Source organism: Diadema setosum, chromosome 14 (genome assembly GCF_964275005.1).
Source record: "Diadema setosum chromosome 14, eeDiaSeto1, whole genome shotgun sequence".
Taxonomy (NCBI): domain Eukaryota; kingdom Metazoa; phylum Echinodermata; class Echinoidea; order Diadematoida; family Diadematidae; genus Diadema; species Diadema setosum.
Window position 1 is genome coordinate 9,108,429 of NC_092698.1, and position 22,816 is coordinate 9,131,244.

A 22,816-nucleotide genomic window follows, 5' to 3' on the forward strand; every position below is an offset into this window, starting at 1 on the left:
GGAGAGTCTTCAGAACTAACATGTCCGGAGTGCCAGTCCCCTAGAATGAAAGAATCCACCGTACAAAACCATCCAGTGTCCTTGAGTGTCAATGACGAAGACGATGTAGTAATTATGAAGGTGCAGATAGGGCGTAATCGCATGGGGTTGCTAAAACTGAAGTTTATTGTTTTAGTGACTGAGCCCTTATATCATCTCCATGGAGAAGAAAAGCGAGCTAGCATCAATACGTATTCACACTACTTCGACCACGAATAGACCCGTATTGTAACTGGGTTCATTCTTTTTACTTTTGTTTTTCAAATTTTGATGGAATATTTTGCTCATCTTTGTACTTGTTGTAAGTTAATGATTGTACATTGTAAACTTGAAGAGTTAGTATTGCTGGTTAAGAGAATATTGATGTCATGTACAAAATGTATTTTATATTTGAACAGATCTCATGGATTTTTAATTACGATTAACAGCAATTTGAAATCATTGTTTCAATATTATTTTGTATATTTGCAGTTTCAAATGGCTAGGGCAGCAACTTGATAAGAGTATTTTTGACATCAGTTCTCATAATTTTGAGTTGCTATGTGAAAATATTGGAATGTTATATTGTATATTTGTAGAGTTTTGGTTTTTCTCTTTCTTTCCTTTTTCATAATTGCCAGGATAGCAATTTGTTACGACATTTTGATATGGGCACTTGTAGAAATGTTATATGGGTGGATTTGGGACAGCAATTAAAAATATATATACAAATGTATATTATGGTACATATCGTCGGCGACCATCCGAACCGTCGTATATGTCAAAATTCGGTAAATTTTTCGAATTTCAGATTTTGCCGTTTTAAGAAAGCCCAGCACACACTCTTTCTACTCACAAAATTTTGAAGCCGGATTTTGTGTTTTTAACAGAGAAATTTGATATACGTCATTTTGCCTGAACGCGAATTGGCTGAAGGCGTTCATCCGAACCGACGTATCGCTATACGTCGGTTCGGGTGGGCGCGAATCTACGAGTCGCGTTCAGAGAAGGTGTCGTATCGCCAGAACTGGCAGAAGCAGACGATGGAGCGTCAACCGGACCCTCCCCAGGACCGGTGAGTTTTATAATGTGTAGCTATGAAATCATGCAATTTCAAATAAAATGAACAGACCCAAGCAAGTTCTATCCGTAAGATTGTCACTTGTCAAGATAAATACGCAGATTGTGAGTTTTCCAAAATATTTCGTTTTGTTGTTAGGTGTAGTCCCGTGTATAGATAAATATGTGGGTACAAAGGGATACTCTATTATAGGGCCTAGACTAGACTAGTAGGGTTTAAATCATAGACCCTTTTAGTCTAGAAAAACAACGTTCACAATGTTCTCGTTGAGTTGGCTTTATGTGCTTATGGTCCATATATGGACCTCATACGTAGTGGGTGTGGACAGTGCCAAACTGTTAACACTTCAGGGTGAGTTGTTTGGGAATTACCACAAAAAGTACGAGATTACTGAATACTAGACGAGTCTAACAAGTTAGGTAGTCACAGCCAACAATTTAGAGCCACTAATCGCTGGTTCATCATTGAGTGTAGGGCCCTAGAGTTCTGATGATAGGTTCTATACTTACTTATATATCTATGGCCGATTGAGCCCCAAGCTTGCAAACACACACAAAGAAAAACACCCAAATCTGAGTGTAATGTATCTCATGTGAATTTGCCAATTGATGTAAGCCAAGGATCTAGTAGAAGGGCCTATACTGGCTATAGTAAAACTGAATAATTTTACCAACGTCTGTAAATTTATCTGATACTAGTATTCCTAGGACTCAAGGAGTAGGATTAAATTATGCTGGCCCATAAATACATGTGTGTTGTTCAGAGATCTAGCCAACTGCAAATGCTTTGTACGGTACCGGTACTGAGTACGATATGTTTTTATCGCATGCATCTTTATCTCGCTGTGAGTGCCAAGTCTCCATAATATTGAAATCACTGCAATGAAGGCTTTAGTGTGTTAACAGGCCAGAGGAAAGTACTTGAGTAAGCCCCTCCTGCGATATCTAATAGTAATACGCTGATGTTCCACTATAATTAAAATATATAAATTGAGGTCTAAATGCAATGTTCCACTTGTCAGATCTAGCCTAGCTAGGCTATAGGTGCTCACACATTCTAGAGAGTAGTTTTGCAGTACCATAAGCACAGGGAATCTTCACCCTCTATCTGTTTATCGAGTTGAATTGTGCTTTTGCATTTTTATGATCAGTATAAATAGACCACTAGATAGGCTTGAGGTAAAACATTTCTGCTAAAATTAAACATATTTAACTTGTAGTGAATGTGTTTGTTTTTGTTTGTTACAGGTCTTTGTCCTCAGGGAAACCAACAGATGTTGAAGTCCTTTGGGACAAAGATGGGTACGAGGAATACCGTAGCTGTTGATCAGCTGAAATTCAGGAAGGGCAGCTTCCCACGACTTGGAGTTCGTGTGTCAATGCGATGGCACAGGAAACTGTGGAAATGAACAGTTACTGCTGTGTATGGGGGAGAGAATTCTGAAAGCAGTAGCAATGATGGAAACACAAGCACCGCAGACAGCAGTGACGAAGATGATACTTCTGATTATGACGATGATGACAACATTTACCTGGCGAAATTAGGTAAGATTGAGCGCACACAAATGAATACATACTTGTAGTAAAAAGTATGGACAGTATACAGTGTGTGTGTTTATTCAATGCCTCTAGGTAACCTCATAACTGTGCTGCAATGTTAGAAGTAGCTTACTCCATACTGCATGAATGCATTTAAGTAGTGCCTGGTATATTAGGTTTTCATTGTGTCAATTCATATACAGCACAACCTGGTATACCATGTTTTCAAAATAAAGACATGAGCGTGTACTTGTGTAGCCTTAATTCATTTTAGACCTTCTATCAGTATCTTTTCTTTTTCTGTGTCACATCTGCTTGTATTTTGTGTTAGTTACTTTTTCCAATTTCATAATGCCCTTGTTTTGCTGCAAAACTGAAGATCTATGTGTGTAGCCAGCAAGGCTGAGTTTAAAAAATGTTGACTTGCTGACCCTATTCGGGTGCCCTAGTAACAAAAGAGTTTGTAAGCCTATTAGCAAATGCTAGTTTTGTGCCTCACTTCCAATGATGTTTTTGTATTCTTCATAAGCACATGCAATTGACTGTGGAAAGAGGATGCATGTACCGCTTGACTGCTTTTGCATTTAATGCAGATCACCAGTCTATCCGATCTCTGCTGATGGGCAAAAATAAAACTCTTGTTTGTGGACATTTACATAGGGCTATCTGAAAAATGTGTTATTAAAAGGTTAATCTTAATTTAAAAAAAAAAAGTAAATTCAACTTATAAAAAAATATGATATCAACAGTGAAAAATATATGCACTATGTATATTTTGTTTTCCTCATTTACAGTTGGCATCAAAAAGGACATCAGCTGCATTCCAGAGATACCAAAGCTAGCATTGAACAGTGAAGGAGCACCGTTAGATCCATCCCAGCAGAATGTCAGCTCTGACCAACTTCTCAATGGTGAGTGTTTGTAAAGCCTTAATCTTGTTCAGAAACCCAAGCAGATATGGTTGAATCAATCTTGTTGGAATATCAATTAGTAATCCAGATTAAATTATGCTATTGCTGTCATGATAGCAAATAAAAAGAATGACAGCAACTATACACAAGCAAAGAATGTAGCATCCTGGCTACTATGTGCCAGCTGGGGGGTGGGGACCATACACACATCTCCAGTTTTTCTCTGTTTATTTTTTGTTATAAAAAAAGGGCATCTTAAACCCCATGTGTCCTTGCGCAGATCCACCATTGGTTGTAATCTGGATTACAAAGAAATGATAAAGTCAATCTTTCAGTAAATATGATTTTTAAAAATGTAATATCTATGCACCATATGTATTTTCTTTTTCTTTTTGTTTTCTTCATTTCCAGTTGGCATCACCATGGACATGTACTGCATTCACGAGATACAAATACCAATATTGAACAACGAAGCACCATCAAATCCATCCCAGCAAAATGTCAGCTCTGACCAACTTCTCACTAGTGAGTGTTTGTAAAGCCTTAATCTTGTTGGGAAACCCACCCAGATATTGCTGCATTAATCTTGTTGGAATATCCATTAGTAGTTGAGATTAAATGATGCTATTGCTGTCTTATACACTTCAATAGCAATTAAAAAGGATGACATAAACTACACACAAGCAAAGAATGTAGTATCCTGGCAACGATGTACTAGTGTTTTTTTGCAGTTGTCAGGGGTGGGTCCGGGAATTCTGTGAAGTTGGGGGGGGGGGGGTGACGACACGCATGTCCTCCAGTTTTTCTATTCATTTCTTTTGTTTAAAAAAAAAGACAAAAATAAAGGGTATCTTACACCTGATGTGCCCCACATGAATCAACCACTGGTTGCAATCTGGATGACATGTTATCCTTCTTGTCATATTGTAACAAATGGCTAACACACAAAGCTGGAGAATGTAGCTTGTCTGGCAATTGTACCTGGACCTTCCAAGCAGAGTGATAATCTATGAGCAATTCTCAACAAATGAGGATGCATGTACCGTTTGACTGCTTTCGCATTAATGCAGATCACCAGTCAGTCTGATCTCTGCTCATGGGCAAAGAAAAACCCTCTTGATTGTGGACATTTAAATAGGGCTTTCTGAAAATTGTGGTATTAAAAGGTTAATCTTAATATTAAAAAAAAAGATAAAGTCATTCTTTAAAAAAAATCTGATAGAAACAATAAAATAGACATGGGCTATGTATATTTTGTTTTCCTCATTTACAGTTGGCATCAAAAAAGACATCAGCTGCCTTCCTGAGATACCAGCGCTAGTATTGAACAATGAAGGAGCACCGTCAGATTCACCCCAGCAGAATGTCAGCTCTGACTATTAACTTCTCACTGGTGAGTGTTAGTACAGCCTTAACCTTGTTGGGAAACCCAACCAGATATTGCTGAATCAATCTTGTTGGAATATCAATTAGTAATCCGGATTAAATGATGCTATTGTTGCCATATAATAGCAAATAAAAAGAATAACATCAACTATACACAAGCATAGAATGTTGCATCCTGGCTACCATGTACCAGTATTTTTTGCAGTTGTCAGGGGTAGGTCCAGGAATTCTGCAAATTGGGGGGGGGGACCACACGCACATCCTCCAGTTTTTCTCTGTTGATTTTTTTTTTTGTTTTGTTTTAAAAAGGGCATCTTAAACCCCAAGTGTCCCCGCATGGATAAACCATGGGTTGTAATCTGGATGACATTTTGTCCTTTGAAAGAAATGATAAAGTCAATCTTTCAATAAATACGATTTTAAAAAAATGTAATTTCTATGCACCGTTTGTATTTTGTTTTCTTCATTTCCAGTTGGCATCACCAAGGACATGGACTGCATTCACGAGATACAAATACCAGAATTGAACAACGAAGCACCATCAGACCCATCCCTGCAAAATGTCAGCTCTGAACAACTTCTCACTGGTGAGTATTTGTAAAGCCTTAATCTTGTTGGAAAACCCAACCAGATATTGCTGCATTAATCTTGTTGGGATATCCATTAGTAATTACGATTAAATGATGCTATTGCTGTCTTATACACTTTAATAGCAATTAAAAAGGATGACATAAACTACACACAAGCAAAGAATGTAGCATCCTGGCTACCATGTACCAGTGTTTTTTGCAGTTGTCAGGGGTGGGCCCAGGAATTCTGTGAAAGTTGGGGGGGGGGGGGAGGGGGACATGCATGTCCTCCAGTTTTTCTGTTTATTTCTTTTGTTAAAAAAAGACAAAAATAAAGGGTATCTTACACCCGATGTGCCCCACATGAATTAACCACTTGTTGCAATCTGGATGACATGTTGTCCTTCTTGTCATATTGTAGCAAACAAGATTAATGATATGGGTAACACACAACTGGAGAATGTAGCTTGTCTGGCAATTGTACCTGGACCTTCCCAGCAGAGTGATAATCTATGAGCAATTCTCAAATGAGGATGCGTGTGCCGTTTGACTGCTTTCGCATTAATGCAGATCACCAGCCTGTCCGATCTCTGCTGATGGGCAAAAAAACTCTTGTTTGTGGACATTTCCAAAGGGCTATCTGAAAATTGTGCTAGTAAAAGGTTAATCTTAGTCAAAGAAATTATAAAGTTAATCTTTCAATAAATATGATGGAAACAAATGAAATGTTTGTGCACCATGTGTATTTGTTTTTCTTTTTGTTTTCTTCATTTCCAGTTGGCATCACCAAGGACATGGACTGCATTCAAGAGATACCAATGCTAGTATTGAACAATGAAGCACTGTCAGATCTATCCTGCAGAATGTCAGCTCTGACCAACTTCTCACTGGTGAGTGTTTGTAAAGCACTTAATCTAATTGGGAAACCCAGCCAGATATTGCTGATTCAATCTTGTTGGATTAAGCATTAGTAATCTGGATTAAATGATGCTATTGCTGTCATATACAATAACAAATAAAAAGAATGACATCAACTATACACAAGCATAGAATGTAGCATCCTGGCTAATATGTACCATTATTTTTTTTTTTTTTTTGCAGTTGTCAGGGGTGGGTCCAGGAATTCTGTAAAGTGTGTGTGTGTGGGGGGGGGGGGGGGGGGAACCACATGCACGTCCTCCAGTTTTTTTCTGTTGATTTTTTGTTTAAAAAAACAAAAACGATAAGGGCATCTTACACCCCATATGTCCACCCATGGATCCACCACGAGTTGTAATCTGGATGACATCTTGTCCTTTCAAAGAAATGATAAATTCAGTCTTTAAATAAACATGATAATACAAATGTAATATTTATGCCCCATGTGTATCTTGTTTTTATGCCTCCGCCACGAAGTGGTGCCGGAGGCATTATGTTTTCGGGTTGTCCGTCCGTCCGTCCGTCCGTCCGTCCGTCCGTCCGTCCATCCTTCCGTCCGTCCGTCCGTCCGTCCGTCCGTCCTTCCGTCCGTCCGTAATGAATTTTGTGGACAAGGTAACTATCGAAACCTGTTGAGGTATCCTAATGAAACTTGGCATGTATGTGTATTAGGGGGTGAAGTTGTGCCTATCAACTTTTGGGTGCACATGCTCAAGGTCAAAGGTCAAAAGGTCAAGGTCAAATACATAAAATTTCACTATTTCCACCATATCTATTGAATGCCTGAAGAGATTTTCTTGAAACTTAGTGTATACATGTATTACCCAATTAAGATTCTCTGGTGAAAGTTTGGGTCATGAGGTCAAAGGTCAAAGGTCAAAAGGTCAGGGTCAAATACATAAAATTTCACTATTTCCACCATATCTATTGAATGCCTGAAGATATTTTCTTGAAACTTAGTGTATACATGTATTACCCAATTAAGGTTCTCTGGTGAAAGTTTGGGTCATGAGGTCAAAGGTCAAAGGTCAAAAGGTCAAGTAAAAATATTAAAACTTCTTTTTTTCTCCGTACCTTGGAAAATTGTTCAAGGTATCTTCATGGAACATAGTATATACATGTACTGACTGGAAGTGATTATCTAGAGAATGTAGGGTTCATGGGGTCAAAGGTCAGGGGTCAAAGGTCAAGTGCAATACTTCAAAATTTTACTATTACCCTCATATTTATGCAATGCCGGCAGGGTTATTTTTTTACACTTGGTGTATGCGTGTGTAACCTAATAGAAATTCTCTGGAAAGTTTTTTTTTTTTTTCTCTTTTTGCCTCAAGGTCAAAAGGTCAAAGATCAAGTGAAAGTGCTGAACTAACTTTTTCCTCCATATCTCGGAAGTGGCTCAAGTTACCTTGAAACTTAGTACAATTATGCATGTTCTACCTGAAAGTAATTATCTTATGAATTTTAGGGTCAAGGGCCAGATGAAAATGGTAACAATTTACTATTCAATTCAGAAATTTCACTTTTTCTCCACACCTGTACCTTGAAAATTACTCAATGCCTAAATGTATGAATGGGTCAAAGTCAAGTTAAAGTCCTTAAATCCCTAGATACATGCTCTCTTATTCAGCCAATTAAACCTACGTCAAGGAAGGTGAACATTCAACACATTTGTGACAAACTTGTCATTCCGATATTTTGCCAATTTTGTGAAAATGTAATCACACAGTGTCCACATGTACTATCTAGACCTATTGGGAAAATCATGCATTATGGCGGAGGCATACCAGTCGCCAAAGCGACATTTCTAGTTCTTTTTGTTTTCTTCATTTCCAGTTGGCATCACCAAGGACATGGACTGCATTCAAGAGATACCAATACACACTTTGTACCAGAATTGAACAATGAAGCACCATCAGATCCATCCCAGCAAAATATCAGCTCTGACCAACTTCTCACTAATTACTAGTATTGCTTGCCTATGGTGCTTACAGTTGTTTGTGCATGCAAAAGCAATTTAGTCTATGTATTCAAATTTTTGATGATTTATCACTCAGCACTATCTCCCCACCACAATTCGCCATGTTATGATTTGTCTATTCTATAGCTATCAAATATTCTATGATATCGTAATAAGCTTTGCTATTTCTTTAACAATAATTGTCAACAATAATATAATTGTCATATTTTTTCATGTAAAAGATGTACATGTAACAGCTTTATTCCTCCTTCCAAATGTGATTTGATTTCTGTAGGACCATTGCGTCGATATTACTGTTATATCGAAATGAAAGTACAATGTACAATCACAAACATGCACATAATAACAACTTATATCATACTGATTTTTTTTTAGCCCTAAGACCTGAGTTATCAGAGATTCACTAATATTAGGAGGAAGTTGGCCCTCTGCTTTAAGCCATTTCCATCTAATGAATGTTTCAGAATGTATTTCAATATAAACTGTATTGTGTACAATTTTCTCAGGTTAAAATCGGTTTAACAATTAATTTAGATCAATATTTATTTTACCAAAGACATCTTGATTTGTACATTTAAAAATTTTCGAGGAAATGTAACCATTGTAAGGACATGTTCATTATCAATGAATTTAAATCAATATTTATTTTACAGTACCACAGACATCTTGATCATTCTGTAAATATAAAAGTTTTTAATGAAATTTGACCATTGTATTTAAGGACATGTCCATTTCTTTTCTTTTTGGATGTGAGATATTGATTGATTTTGAAATAAATATTAAAATGCAGCCTTGTCTAGACTCACTTTCTTTGTTTTGTTTTTTTCTCTTCTATGTACTGGGATCTCATATCATGAGGAAATCATAATATTATGCACACTAAAATGTCAGCATATCAATTGGAAGTGAAATGATATTCATAGTATTACATGTACTTGAATATCATTTAAGTCTGTAGGGGTCTGTAGGACAATACACCTTTATCATTTGTGTGAACAAGTACAATCCATGTTTGTGTGTGTAGATGTTTCTGTGTAGAAAATTAATTTGCATGTGTTTCAGAGTCCTGAACGTATATTATATATATATATATATATATATATATATAAAAACAATACTGTGAGACAGACGTGTGGCTAAGTAAATTTTTTGCTTGTTATTTCTGATGAGCAAGCTGATAATTGAGTTTTACCCAACAGAATGATCATGAATTATGTCTGCCATGCATGTGGTCTGGTTTAGAGCTGTAAAAGAAAATCTTTATTCATGGGTTCAAATGTACAGTATCCATCATGGCAGCTTAGAAAGAATGACAGTTAGGTCATTACAGTCATGATTGCGACATGAATTATCACAAAGAATAGCAAGGCGTGGATGTGTGATTTTGGTTTTTGTTTGTAGTACATGTATTGGAGAGTAGGAGAGAGGGTTAAAGCGTGGCAAGGGAAAGAGAAGAGGTGGAGGAGAGCAATGAGAAGATGAAATGAGGGGAAAAGAAGAGGCAGGCTGCAATGAAAAAGCAATAATTTCATAAGCTCCACCTCTTGCACAATACATGTATAACCACTTTTTGCCTGATACAAATTAGATACAAACTGATCAAAGATAATGTGTCCTAAACATGGAGTGGGTTTTTTGATTGTTTGTTTGTTTGTTGGTTTGTTTTTTTACATCAAAGGAACACTCGTCTGATTCCTGAAGCGTAATTCATGTGAAAAAACGAAAAAACAAACAAACAAACAATCTGCAGAGGAACCTCCCCATTCCCCCGCCAGTGTTTCATCATGCATGTCAAAACTAGACCTTGGATGTATTTGTACTACATCTTATGAAATTATGACACTGCATAGTTGCATTCACACAAAAATATGCACGAAATCACTCGTTTTATAGATAAATACCAAGTAACTATGCATACCGCATAGACGCGCGTGTTATAAGAATAGGATACGACGGTTCGGAGGTCGCACTCTCGGTACGCGCGTTCAGCAAACTGACGTATCACCCCGATACGTCAGTTCGGATGACCGCGCGTACTGAGAGTGCGATCTCCGAACCGTCGTATACCTGTTTTTCGACTCTTCCTGTGCGGAGGCCTTTCTTTTTGTGAACGTAGCATTAGTTTTATTCATAAATGATTTTAGATACATATATTATACGAATCGTCTGGAATTTGCCTTTCTTTTCATATAAAAAGATCGGGAATAAAAGCAAGAAATTTCTTCACACTAGACTTCAAAGCACCCCCAAACTTCAAACGCGTTTTTCTCGAAAACGTGTTCTCGCACACCGCTGAGCGATACGACGGTTCGGATGGTCGCCGACGATATTGTGGTGAATACCGCCTCCATACATTCTTTTTTTTTTTCTTTTTTTAAGTGCAGACATAAAACTTTATTTAGAAAGTACGTTCGTGATACACATTCATTTTACACATTTAGGGATGGATAACACCAAAGTATAGATTATAGTGCGTGGGACTATAAAAGTCGCGACTGTATAGCGCAGCCTAACTTATCACATGAATTAAACTTGTATACAGTACCTATTTCTGTAGTCAGTCAAGCTGAGAGTTACTCATAATTCTCAAATACCATAATTTACTGTTTTTGATAAATACCCTGAATAATTAAGCTTGATTTATAGTCAGAATCCCGACTGTCCCGTTTGTAGTTCGCGGGTTCCCCTGTGTTGTAGATGTGTAACCCGTTAGTTGTCCTACCGACACTGAACGCGGTCGTAGAGGGCGAAGAATACTAAAGGGCATAATTACGGGACTTCCAGCCAATGAGAGGCCGGGGGCCGGCCCGCGATATAACCGGCGGGAAGCTCGATTTGTCACTTTCTGGCGAATCTTCATTCACAACAGTATACTCTCAACAGCTTTCATTCATCCATAGCTCTCTCAGCTTGCAGCCACCGTAAGTCTATCTTACTTTGTTTTTATGCCTTGTAGAGCTTAGGAATATGTCATTTTACTGATGTACTTGGTTTAGATAAGGATATTATAATGTTGTTGACAGTCAAGAATGGTTATGTTGTTGGAAATGTTAGAAGAGATGGATTCTTATAGTATAGTGACCAAAGTGTAGACTGATAGAATTATAGATATTATACACTGACGAAGGCCCGAGGCGGGTTGAAAATTTTGTGAATAAAAACCTTCTTGTTGGATCTACAGATGGCGTATTTGAGACTCATTCTCCTTCTATATAAAGTGTTAATATAGACTGAGATACTCAGTCATATGCTTTATTGTTTCCCGAACAATTTATTCACTCTAGAATGAGACCAAGGAGAGACACAAGAGGATGTCGAAGACGTGTGGAAATACGGGACCCAGGGATCCTTGGTTTTGGGAAACATGGGATGGATTTTTAATGATCAATAAATCTTTATCAATTTTTGGACTCTCTGTGACTGCGGACTCCCTATACAATAATAATCTTTTACAACACCATTATTGATATTTTGGATCGTCTTAAGTAGATGTGAAATTAACACAAACTCTCGTATTTGAATGCAGAATTTTTTTTCTTGGTCTTAGTAAATCAACCTTTAATTAGATATATCAATCAGTAGAAACGTTCCCACGCACTCTCATAACTTAGTTCAATGTGGTAAAGCATACCTCATTAGGAAACAAGTGATGTACAAATGAATCTACTGTACTGGTTAGAGTTTTAATAAGTTGGTACTCTCCGGCATTGTTGCCACACAGTACATTGGTATATATGAAGTATAAGTTTGGACATTTTGGCAAGAATACTATAGGCACATTGTATAGGCAGTCAATGTGCGCATACCAACGATAACTTTCTATAAAGATAGTGAAGTTTGGCAAATATTATTAGAATTATTAGACTGAATAAAGGGGAATGATTACATGGATAAAGCAGATGGCTTACATTTGTGACGGAGAGGTCTTTTTGAAATGTTTCCTTAGATCAGAAGTCTGGAGAGAAAGACTAGCCTTATGTGTATGTGGTCAATACACTGTGATTTACAGATAAGTCAATTACATGAATTACAATAAATGGGACTACTATTACAATACGAGGTACGCATACTCTTTCCACTGTGAGTTGGAGTAACTAATGAATATTCATACTTTTGCACTGCGGGATTTTCATTCATGAGAGCGCCGTAACTATAAGCATTCTTCTTGCGTATATTCAACAGACGCATTTTCTGCAAGAACTCATAGAAAACTTATGGTAAACACTGAATTATTATTATAATGTTAATTTTCTGTCTGATTTGTCATCTTCGAATATCAATTTTCCGCATTGTATCATCATTTACTGGTGCCAACCAGGACCATCCTTGTTTTTGCATTGTTTTATTATTTTTTTCTTGTACAGTTATGTTACAGACTTAGTTATTTGGTTATTTGGTTAATTGCATAACATTATACGATTTTTTCCCCCAGTGAATTTATGGACCTTCATTGTACTTTTTCATATTTTTTTTTTTTTTTTTTGTCGATATGTAATCTCAAATGTATGATTCACATGGTTATCTCCAATACCCTGATTGGGTGACATGAAATGAATAAAATTGTCATTGTCAATTGTCATTGTCAATTGTCATTGTCAATGGCAGTTACTCTAGCTAATGAATATTCATAAGGCAAGGCTTGCGCTTAGTCTGCATTCAGGGCATCGTTTCTATGTGCATCCTAGCGTAATCAAATCAGACGCAAAAAAATAGGCTATAATTTGAGAAAAAAAAAAACTTAAACAATAATTCAATTGTCGGGTTAATCTGAGCTCCTGACCGTCAGCAGTTAGCAGAACTTTATAGTCATCCAAAGAATATATTGCGTATACTATACTCAACCCTTGTACTACCCTATCTAAATTATGGCGTTCTTGCCTGGGGAAACTCAGCAAAATTATACTTGGATAAATCGTTATTATTTCAAAAACGGGCAGTATACTTGGATAAATCATTATTTCAAAAACGGGCAGTGAGAATTATTTCTGGTACAACATCACGTTCTCACACTAATGAACTCTTTTATGAAAATAAATTTCTAAAAGTACAGGATATATATTTTATGAATCTAGGATCCATTATGTACAGCTCGAAGAATTCTGAATTTCCACAGGTTATTTCGTCACTTTTTGCTATGAATGAACAAGTGCACAATTACTACACTCGACAGTCTTCTTCTTACCACCTGCCATCCATTAGAACTAACTTTAAACACAATACACTTGCTTTTGCTGGACCAAAATATTGGAATTCTTTAGCCTCTCTTCAACAAACCACAATCCTCAAAACATCTAAATACAAATTAAAACTAAGTCTTCTGAGTAAATATGTCACGATGTAACTAGCCTTTATAATCCTATACCAGATATCTGGACACTTTTACCCTATAATGTAATCTTATATCAATTTCTACATGGTATATTATTCATGTGGAATTCCTATTCATTTTAATTCTACTGTTTATTCTTTCTTTCTTTCTTTCTTTTTCTTCCCCCTCTCCCCCCCCCCCTTCGGTTCTCACTTTATTTCTTCTATTTCTCTCGTTCTCTCCCTCTCTTTCTCATTCATGTTTACTACCTTTAAGATGTAAATATGTACAAGTTATGTAAATATGTTTCAGGAGTCTAATATTCTCGATTACTCTGTACATAATTATGAATATTACTCGTCATGGTGACCTACAAATTTTACAAGCTATATGCTTTTAGTTGGGTCACCCCATTTCCGTTTGTATAAGTACCCTATATTCTGTCAATTCGTGCTGATATATTACTGTAATAATGTGTGTCAATATGTAAACAACAATTCAATGTAAAATGGAAATGAAACGAATGAATTCAATTCAATTCAATCTTCACTACAGTCCAGTTACCAATTCCAAGGTATGTCTTACTTTTGTTACCCCATTTCAATAGGACAAGGAATAGATTTGATAGAATATATTTGTATTGTCACTTGATTATTGAGTGTCATTTATGTTTACACTTGTTAACACTCTCTTTATCAGATAGCGAGTGTCTCGATTTTCTTGGATGAGACAGATTGTCTCATGGGACGGATTGTCCCAAGATATTATTTTGTCAGAAATTATACATATCATGCATATAGGGACAAAGTGTTCTAGCTCTGTTAAATGGATGAATTCTTTTAATGAACTGTCTCTTTATTAGATACAAGTAGTGAGTGTCTTGATTTTCTTGGATGAGACAGATTGTCTCATGTGACGGATTGTCCCAAAATATTGTCTTGTCAGCGCTAGTCGTGCTAAATAGATGAATTCTTTTAATTAATGTACTATTTGGGTTGAAGTATAATATGAGACTTATTGTCTCATATTGTCTTTGTTGTATATGAAGTCTGTCATTATAATGTGCTTTATTCTTATGTCCTGATATATTTTTCTGGAACATTTTGTGACATTACTCTTTACCAGTCACATGATTTGATTTGTACTCATGTCATAGTACTGTAAACAGAGTTTTATTGGGACAAATCCTATTGCACATCTTTTAATGTTTTACTATTGACAGTGCACAATGATTACCTTGCGAGAAGCAGTTACGTATATAGTGTTACACTGTGCAGTACCTCGTAGTTTATAATAAGCTCGCATATTGTACATAGTAATGTGATAGCGAGCATTTGTATCATGTAAATACATAATTCCAATCACTAGTGTATATAGGGAGTAATCCAATCAGTAGCTCATCCATTTTCTCTTACTTCAATCTATGACAATGTACGTGTCATATTTATGATACAAGTTTCTTACTTCTGTTACCTACAATATTTATACATAATAGAAGTGAGATATATCCAATGAGTTGTTGGATATGGTCTGTAATATTCGTAATGAATGTTAAGTTGTTAACTTGATAGATGACTGACTGATCAGGTATAAGAGTCATACATTTGATAACTAAACAGTTTAGTAGCCTAATGTCTTTAACCGTTTATTACCGATACACGTAGCAAAGGTTGTTTGGAATTCGTGACCGTCTGATTTCAAGGGTTATATTTTGGTAGGCATTCGGGCAACGTTCAGGAGCTTTCAGTAGTTCGAGACTACGTTGTTAATTGGTAATATTCATTGCCGATGCACACTGAGCCGACAGAAAGAGCCAGTGCTGTAATCAGAGGGGTTAGGTGCCGTGAAAATCCCGGCGAGGTGACTGGGGAGCTGATACAATAAAGTGAACTTGGCGGAGCTCAGGGCTGGTTGCGTTTTGCTGTGGGCAGTGTCTCTGGGTTGACCTAATATCATCCGAGATTTAGGAGCGTTATGCCGTTGTAAAGGCTGGATAGGTATACGAACATCATTTACCTTAAAAATACAATCCAATAACATTCGTAGGAACTAAACTATAAAATGACATAACTAACGCTATACTCTAGGTGAAGCAAGTAGTTAAACGTAATCTTATTTCATAGGAAAAAAGGCGTCATCACAAGATGATTACAATGTAAAGGCAAGTCGACGATTCATAGTCTGAATACAAGTACTTCAATTTGTAGAATTTGTCACGACATTATACAATTTGTACGACTTCGATTTGTGTCATGGACAGAAAGTCCATGATTGAAAATGTCACTTCTGCAATTTATATCAAGACAGAGCCAAGTGGAATTATTGCCTGGATCACGAGAATGTGTTTGTGAATGTGAGATTGATATCTCGTGTGAAATGATGTTGAGTGTGGAGCAGGACAAACTGTCCTAGTAAACCAGTTGTCTGGAGTTAGCATCCCGAGACTTTGTGAGCTATGTAGTTTGTATACGGCAAACAAACGAATCCTAGTCATTGCGCCTTACACACTGTTCGGTAGGGGGTTTTGATACAGCACTCGTGTTAAGGAGTGTGCATGTCCTGGCCAAACATGCCGGAATTCTGTAACAGCACTAGAGCTAAAATAATACACTGATTGTAGTGAGTTTACAACTCTCCTGCAAGATGTCCATGGTAATTGCTGGTGCTTGTTGAACTGATGCAGATGAAGAATTGAGGTGTACTCGGATGAGATTCAATGAAGGTATAGAACGGGGTCCCAGTTCTCCGTAGGGTGGTGGCAGCATTTTTCTCTACTGATCGAGATCTTTGGATAGATCGATAGATCGCGTATAGAGGCACGCGCAGCAACAGAAAGTTATTCCAAAGTACCAGACTTTCTAATTCTGGTTGTGTTATCTCTAGTAGATATTACTTTTTTTTTTTATCCCCACTGGGAGTTTCCCGCTACACATTGTATGGCGTCATCTAAAGAGTGTCTCATATACATTTGTCACATTGTCTAAGTCAGCACTTTTCGGTTGCCACATAATACACTCGTGTGCTGAGTACAAGTTAAGACACTTTGGCAAGATTACTATGGAAAGGATGTGTGTTATATAGCACGAGTCAGTATGTTAAGGGATAAACAAGGAATTGTTGTAAGGATGTGTTTACATGCAATGGCACGTATTGGATGTATTATAATGCATCTTCCCTCGTTATATTTTCTAAGTTACCACTTTTCAGCAGTTATTGATGCTCGGTGCATGTACAGAGTATGTGCACCCCCTTCTTCCCTCCCCCCCCCCCCACCCCTTCAACTCTGACTCCAAGTATTGCCAACTCATCAGGAATGGAAATCCTCCGTAAGGATACCAGTTGTGCTGAATAAGCACAGTTGAAAGGCACATTCTTGAATAGAGAATGTTACATGGTGTATGTAATACAGAGCCTGGTGTTAACTTGCCGAATAGGCATAATTTGCATTTTTCTTCAACTTCTGCAATAAGGGAAGGAGATGGTTCTTGGATCTTCGGTGGGATCGAGAAAGACAATCCACAGAGATATTTCGTGGTTCGCGTAGCTCATCGTACGGCCGACGCGACGCGATATCTTGAATCAGGGAGTAGATTTCGGGCAGGGACCAAAATCTTGAGTGATTGTAGGTGGTGGTGCGTCGGCTACAGAACTAGGGTTTCATTTACGAAACTATTAATCACAGTATTGAATTCGTAAGTGAAACCGGAGCACACACGCAGACCCTCGAGTCTACATGGAGGGCTGTCAAGCGCACCCTTCCACCGGGTAGCGGGACAGGACCGACATGTACCTGGCGGAGTTCACCTTCCGTCGGCGATATTTGGAAGGGCAGTCCGATCAACTTTTGGCTTTTCTGAAGAAGGTGACAGTTATATACCCGACGAAGCAGCTGCCGTAAATCCAGCTCTTCTAAATTAATCGACTTTTTTTTTTCTTGTTGTTCTGATCTCACCCCAAATCATCATGTTTTCCAGTTGTCTACTCTTGATGGCTCCCTTACAGCACCGCTCTAGCAGAACGCAAGTATCTAGGACTAGAATCTCTTGCGCAAGTACATTCTAAAGAACTGCGTAACATATCGAGGGACGCTCCCGAACCCCCTATGGGATAACACACAGATGATCACCGCACAGACCGAAGAAAACACACGTTAACAAATGCAATTGTCGATAACCTAATCACTGACCGTATCACCAAACGGATTAATAGTCATTGTTGATAAATATGGTTGCCACCATCTAGCGTAAATACCCACATTTCAGAGCATAGCACTTTACGCTACATTTTCCTGCTCTATAATTGGCTGCCGGTAAACTGTAACCCTTTCATGTCTCTGACAACCTAAACTTATACATCATCTCGAACCACATTTGGTTTTACGGAACTTCAACCAATGCTTGCGTAGACTTATGAGAGTAACCCTGGAATCCAACCTTTAACCCGTTAGATTGTGACCTTTCATCAAAGACAACTAGAACGACGCAAGAAACTTACCAGTCTATGCTCGTATGATCAACTCCGTCAGATTCGCCGTTTGGTTCACATCTACAATCATGAGTACTTTGAATTACTAACTCCCAACAAAAGAAGGATTTTAGAGAAACTTCGACTCATTACTAATTGTGCCCACCGAATTCCGTTGGATGATGAGAAGCTTGCTGTCACCAAACCACTTGATCTTCCTCTTACGAAAGATGAAATCTCTGTCCTCAAACGCGGATTGTGTTTCATTCCTACATCAGAACGAGTGGATGAATTCGAGGCACGTAGTGACTTTGAGAATTTTTTTTTCGACGGCTACGTCTTAAGGCACATTTTCACCACGATTCTGACGAAGATGATACCAACCAACTACCTGACGACAACGACCACGCTTGTGAGTCAGATCCTTTTGATAATATTTACCAACGGATGTTCACATTTCAGAACTTACCAGATAGGGGTCAGGCTAACTCGCCTTCGCGTTCTCGCTGGTCGCAGTTATGGGCCGAGTTGATACCGCATGCATCAAAGAACCTCTGAGACCGAGTTAACCTGGATCCCTCTGGAATACTTTAGTAACTTTTTGATCTCAAAATACTCCGAAACAACTCATCATACCGGCAAATCGCGTCAGCCAGGTGAGTTTCTTGGTGGACTCTTTCGATATTCACTTACATGCTTTAAATTGATATGATCTGCTTGGTTACTTATGCACATTCATGTCGTTGCGACATTAATCATTATCATTACTTCATAATCATACAAATTGACCACGACTGCAAATGCGCATGCTATGACCATTCGCACAATGCTACTTAGATACCCCACGCGTTTGTACAGAATTGGCAGTCGAAGATAAGAAACAGTTCATGTTGTACCAATTACAGGATCTTCAAAACGAATTTGTGTTTAGATTCATACTTGTTAATAATTCCAAGCATGTTCAAACTCTTTCCAAATTTCGCTGTGCCAACCACAGATTGCCAATTGTGACTGGTAGATGTGGGTATCGAACATAGTGATCGATTTTGTAATTTATGTAATTCATATAGACTCGGTGATGAATTTCACTATTTGAGTGCCATACATTTACTAATGCCAGAAATAAATTCATTAAGTCCTATTATAGAATAAGACCAAACACTTTAAAGAAGTCCCTATCATTCAATTCCAGAAATCGTAGTGAGTTCATTAATTCAGCTAAATTTTGTAAGGAAATAATGAAGCTCCACAATTATTCTATATTATTGTTTGTTTTTTGCTAAAAGGTATTTACAATGTTTTGCTTTATACTATTGAAACTGCTTTTACCTGCGTTATTGCTGCCCTGCTTTTTTTAACTGTTTTGTTTATCTTCCTTCTCTCTCTCCCCATCTCTCTCACTCTCTTTCTCTCTCCTGGATCCTGCGCCATTCAGTATATTCTGTATATATTTTGTAAATAACATGCAATTTTCTGTAGGCCTATATATATCTACAGTATATATGTAATTTATAATGTATTAACTGATTTTATCTCTTACGATGTTTGTTCAAATTTTCTTCAATACCCTGACTTTGGGTGACATAAGAAAATAAAAAAAAAATTGTCACTGTCACGCGCGTTACTAGAAACATTTCTATGACTACCATTCTTGTGTATAATAGAGAATAGAGTCATCTTGTTTATTGAAGAAGACGTGTGAATGCGTCGAAAAGTTGGTTTAAATAAATAACACTTTTGGACTAAAATGCATTACTACCCCACTATGTCATGTTTGCTGTACTGGTATCAACACGCGGACTACAAACATGATATATCTATATAATATAGGGGATTTTGGAATGGCAGTCCTTCTCGGAGATTGCTGTGTGATCAGCATAATTATTATCTTGCGAAAAAAACAACAACAATAAACAAACCATAATCCATGAACGTTATCCAAACTATGACTGGCTAATCTTTGAACTGAGTAACGCCTATTCGACATTGTTTGATACCAGTCCCTAACTTCTCCAGTTCGTCATAGGCACAACTTATGATACAGTGTCGTCCCCGAAAAACCTTCAGAGATGGAGTCTCGCTTCGAGTGATGCCTGTGCCTTGTGTGGAGAAAAAGAGTGCACGGTGTGCACGACAACACACATCTTAAATAGCTGGTTGCCCTTAATAGTCTGCAGCAAGGTCGCTACACGTGAAGGCATAATCGCGTGCTCAGAGTAATTTTACGTGGTTTCCAGGAAGAAGTGAGCACTGGGAGTCAGAACCCAGTCTCTGGTAGCCTCTCCAATAAGATACAGTTTGTACGTCAGGGAGAATCGGTAACAAGGGGTGCGAAGAGAAAGCATACGGGATTGCTGGCTTCAACATGTGACTGGAAAGTGACAGCAGATTTGGACTCTATGCTGGTACTTCCCGAGCAAATTGCTGTCACAGATTTGAGGCCCGATACCAAAGGAAATTAGTATAGCCATGGTGGAACTCACAGTATGTGATGGGGCAAACATGCAAAATACAATGAATGACATTATTTGTTTGTTTGTCCGGCTCTTTCCACGGAGAGAAAATTGTATTTAGACAGTAACTTTACAAAAAGGCCAAATACTTTCAAAATGGAAAAATTACTCAACACAACCAACTAAGACACACTTTTAAATCTGGCTAAGTATTGCAATGCCATTATGCTTCGCTTTTAATCTTTTTTTACTCATGTGATCAATCAAAATAGCTTGACTAATCATTAAGCAATTATTGTTTTTTTTTATTACTTTGTCGTGTATATAATGTACAAAATTTTACAATTATTAATTTTCGTTTTCTGTTACTGCTGGTGACTTTGTTACGCATCACTGTTTTACTGTTAAAGTTCTCCTTTAGATGTGTTAATATGCCAAATAATTTAACATCATTTCTTATCTAAGGCTAAAATTGATCTTTAGTAAACAGATTTTTTCTCTATGTGTTAATATGTTTTATACTTCAGTGTAAATATGTTTCATCATACAGTGTAAACAAGTTTCATACTGGATCAGGTGTAAATATGTGTAAATGTGTAAAGAAAAAGTTAAAAAAAAAATCTGCATCAAAGTGTAAACTACGCTTCATGTTAAAATGTTGAAATTGAGCTCTCCAATACCTATACAGACATGAGAATAAATCAGTGCCATTACTGTCATTACAACAGACGCACCTTCGGCAGTTACTCTATGCTAATGAATATTCATGAACAAGCCTCGCTCTTAGTCTGCATTCAGGGCGCCGTATCTATGTGCATCCTAGCGTAATCAAAACAGACGCAAATTAGGTTATAAATTGAGAAGAAATTAAATAATAATTCAATTGTCTTGCTGATCTGTGCTCCTGACCATTAGCCGTTTACTATACAGTAATCCTTCATCTTTGGCGTCCAGTTACCGACTCCAAGTGCACAATGATTACCTTGCGAGAAGCATAATAACGTAGGGTTACTCTGTGCAGTACCTCAGTACAGTACCGGTAGTTTATAATAAGCTCGCATATCAATTGTACATAGTAATGTGGGGGCGAGCACTTGTATTATGTAGATACATAATTCCAATCACTAGTGTATGCACCTGTATATAAGGGAGTAATCCAATCATTAGTATTCCATTTTCTATGACTTCAACCTATGACAATAATCATAATGTTTATGTCATATTTATGACACGAGTTCTTACTTCTGTTACTTAAAATCTTTTTATACACGATAGAAGTGAGTTATCCAATGAGTTGTTGGATATGGTCTGTAGTATTAAATTTTGATAGATGACCGACGAGGTATATGGGTCATACATTTGATAGCTAAACAGTCTAGTAGCCTAATGCCTTTAACTGTTTATCACCAATAAAGGTAGCAAATGTTGTTTGGAATTCGTGACCGTCTGATTTCAAGGATTATATTTTGGTAGGCATTTGGGCAACGTTCACGAGCTTTCAGTAGTTCGAGACTGCGTTGTTAATTGGTATTGATTTATTGGCGATGCACACTGAGCCGACAGAGTGAGCCAGTGTTGTAATCGGAGGGGTTAGGTGCCGTGAAAATCCCGGCGAGGTGACTGGGGAGCTGATATATAAATGAAACTTGGCGGAGCTCAGGACTGCTTTAGTTTTGGTGGGGACAGTGTCTCTGGGTTCACCTTATATCATCCGAGATTTAGGAGCTTTATGCCGTTATATAGGCTGGATGGGAATACGAACATCATTTACCTTAAAAATACAACCCAAATTATCTTAGCACTTTTGCTTACATTAAGCAGATTATCTTGGCGCTTTACTTACGCTAAGAAAAAAAAAATCTTAGCCGTATTCAAAACCCGATTTTTGATTGGCTTACGAAAGGTACAGATAAGTAATAGTGCTTACTTTCTGTGACGTCACGACATATTGCACAGCTCCCGACGCAGCCAAGTATTTCTCTTTTGCGCGAGGAAGTGTCTATGGAGATTTACGTGTTAAAAGGACAATATTTCTTTTTAAGACACGAAAATATAGAATCATCACTGAGTGACCCTTGATCCATCCACCGCACATTATGGCCATGGAGGGCAAGAAAAAAAAAAGCTGCAATTTCTCAGACAGAGAAAGGGTAATGATAGTGGACGAATATGAGAAAAACGAATGTATCCTA

General features: G+C 37.6%; 1 protein-coding gene, 1 long non-coding RNA gene and 1 pseudogene across 2 annotated transcripts in view; 2 read left to right on the top strand and 1 right to left on the bottom strand.

Moving 5' to 3' along the window:
- LOC140237526 (DC-STAMP domain-containing protein 2-like) overlaps positions 1 to 22,816 on the bottom strand; it is a 116,663-nt gene that overhangs the window by 50,352 nt on the left and 43,495 nt on the right. The window lies entirely within an intron of this gene.
- Positions 979 to 4,952, top strand: LOC140238046 (uncharacterized; annotated as a pseudogene).
- LOC140238047 (uncharacterized) lies at positions 5,454 to 8,350 on the top strand. Its single transcript, XR_011901881.1, has 3 exons — positions 5,454 to 5,521; positions 6,281 to 6,393; positions 8,255 to 8,350. It is a non-coding gene; the product is annotated as an uncharacterized lncRNA (long non-coding RNA).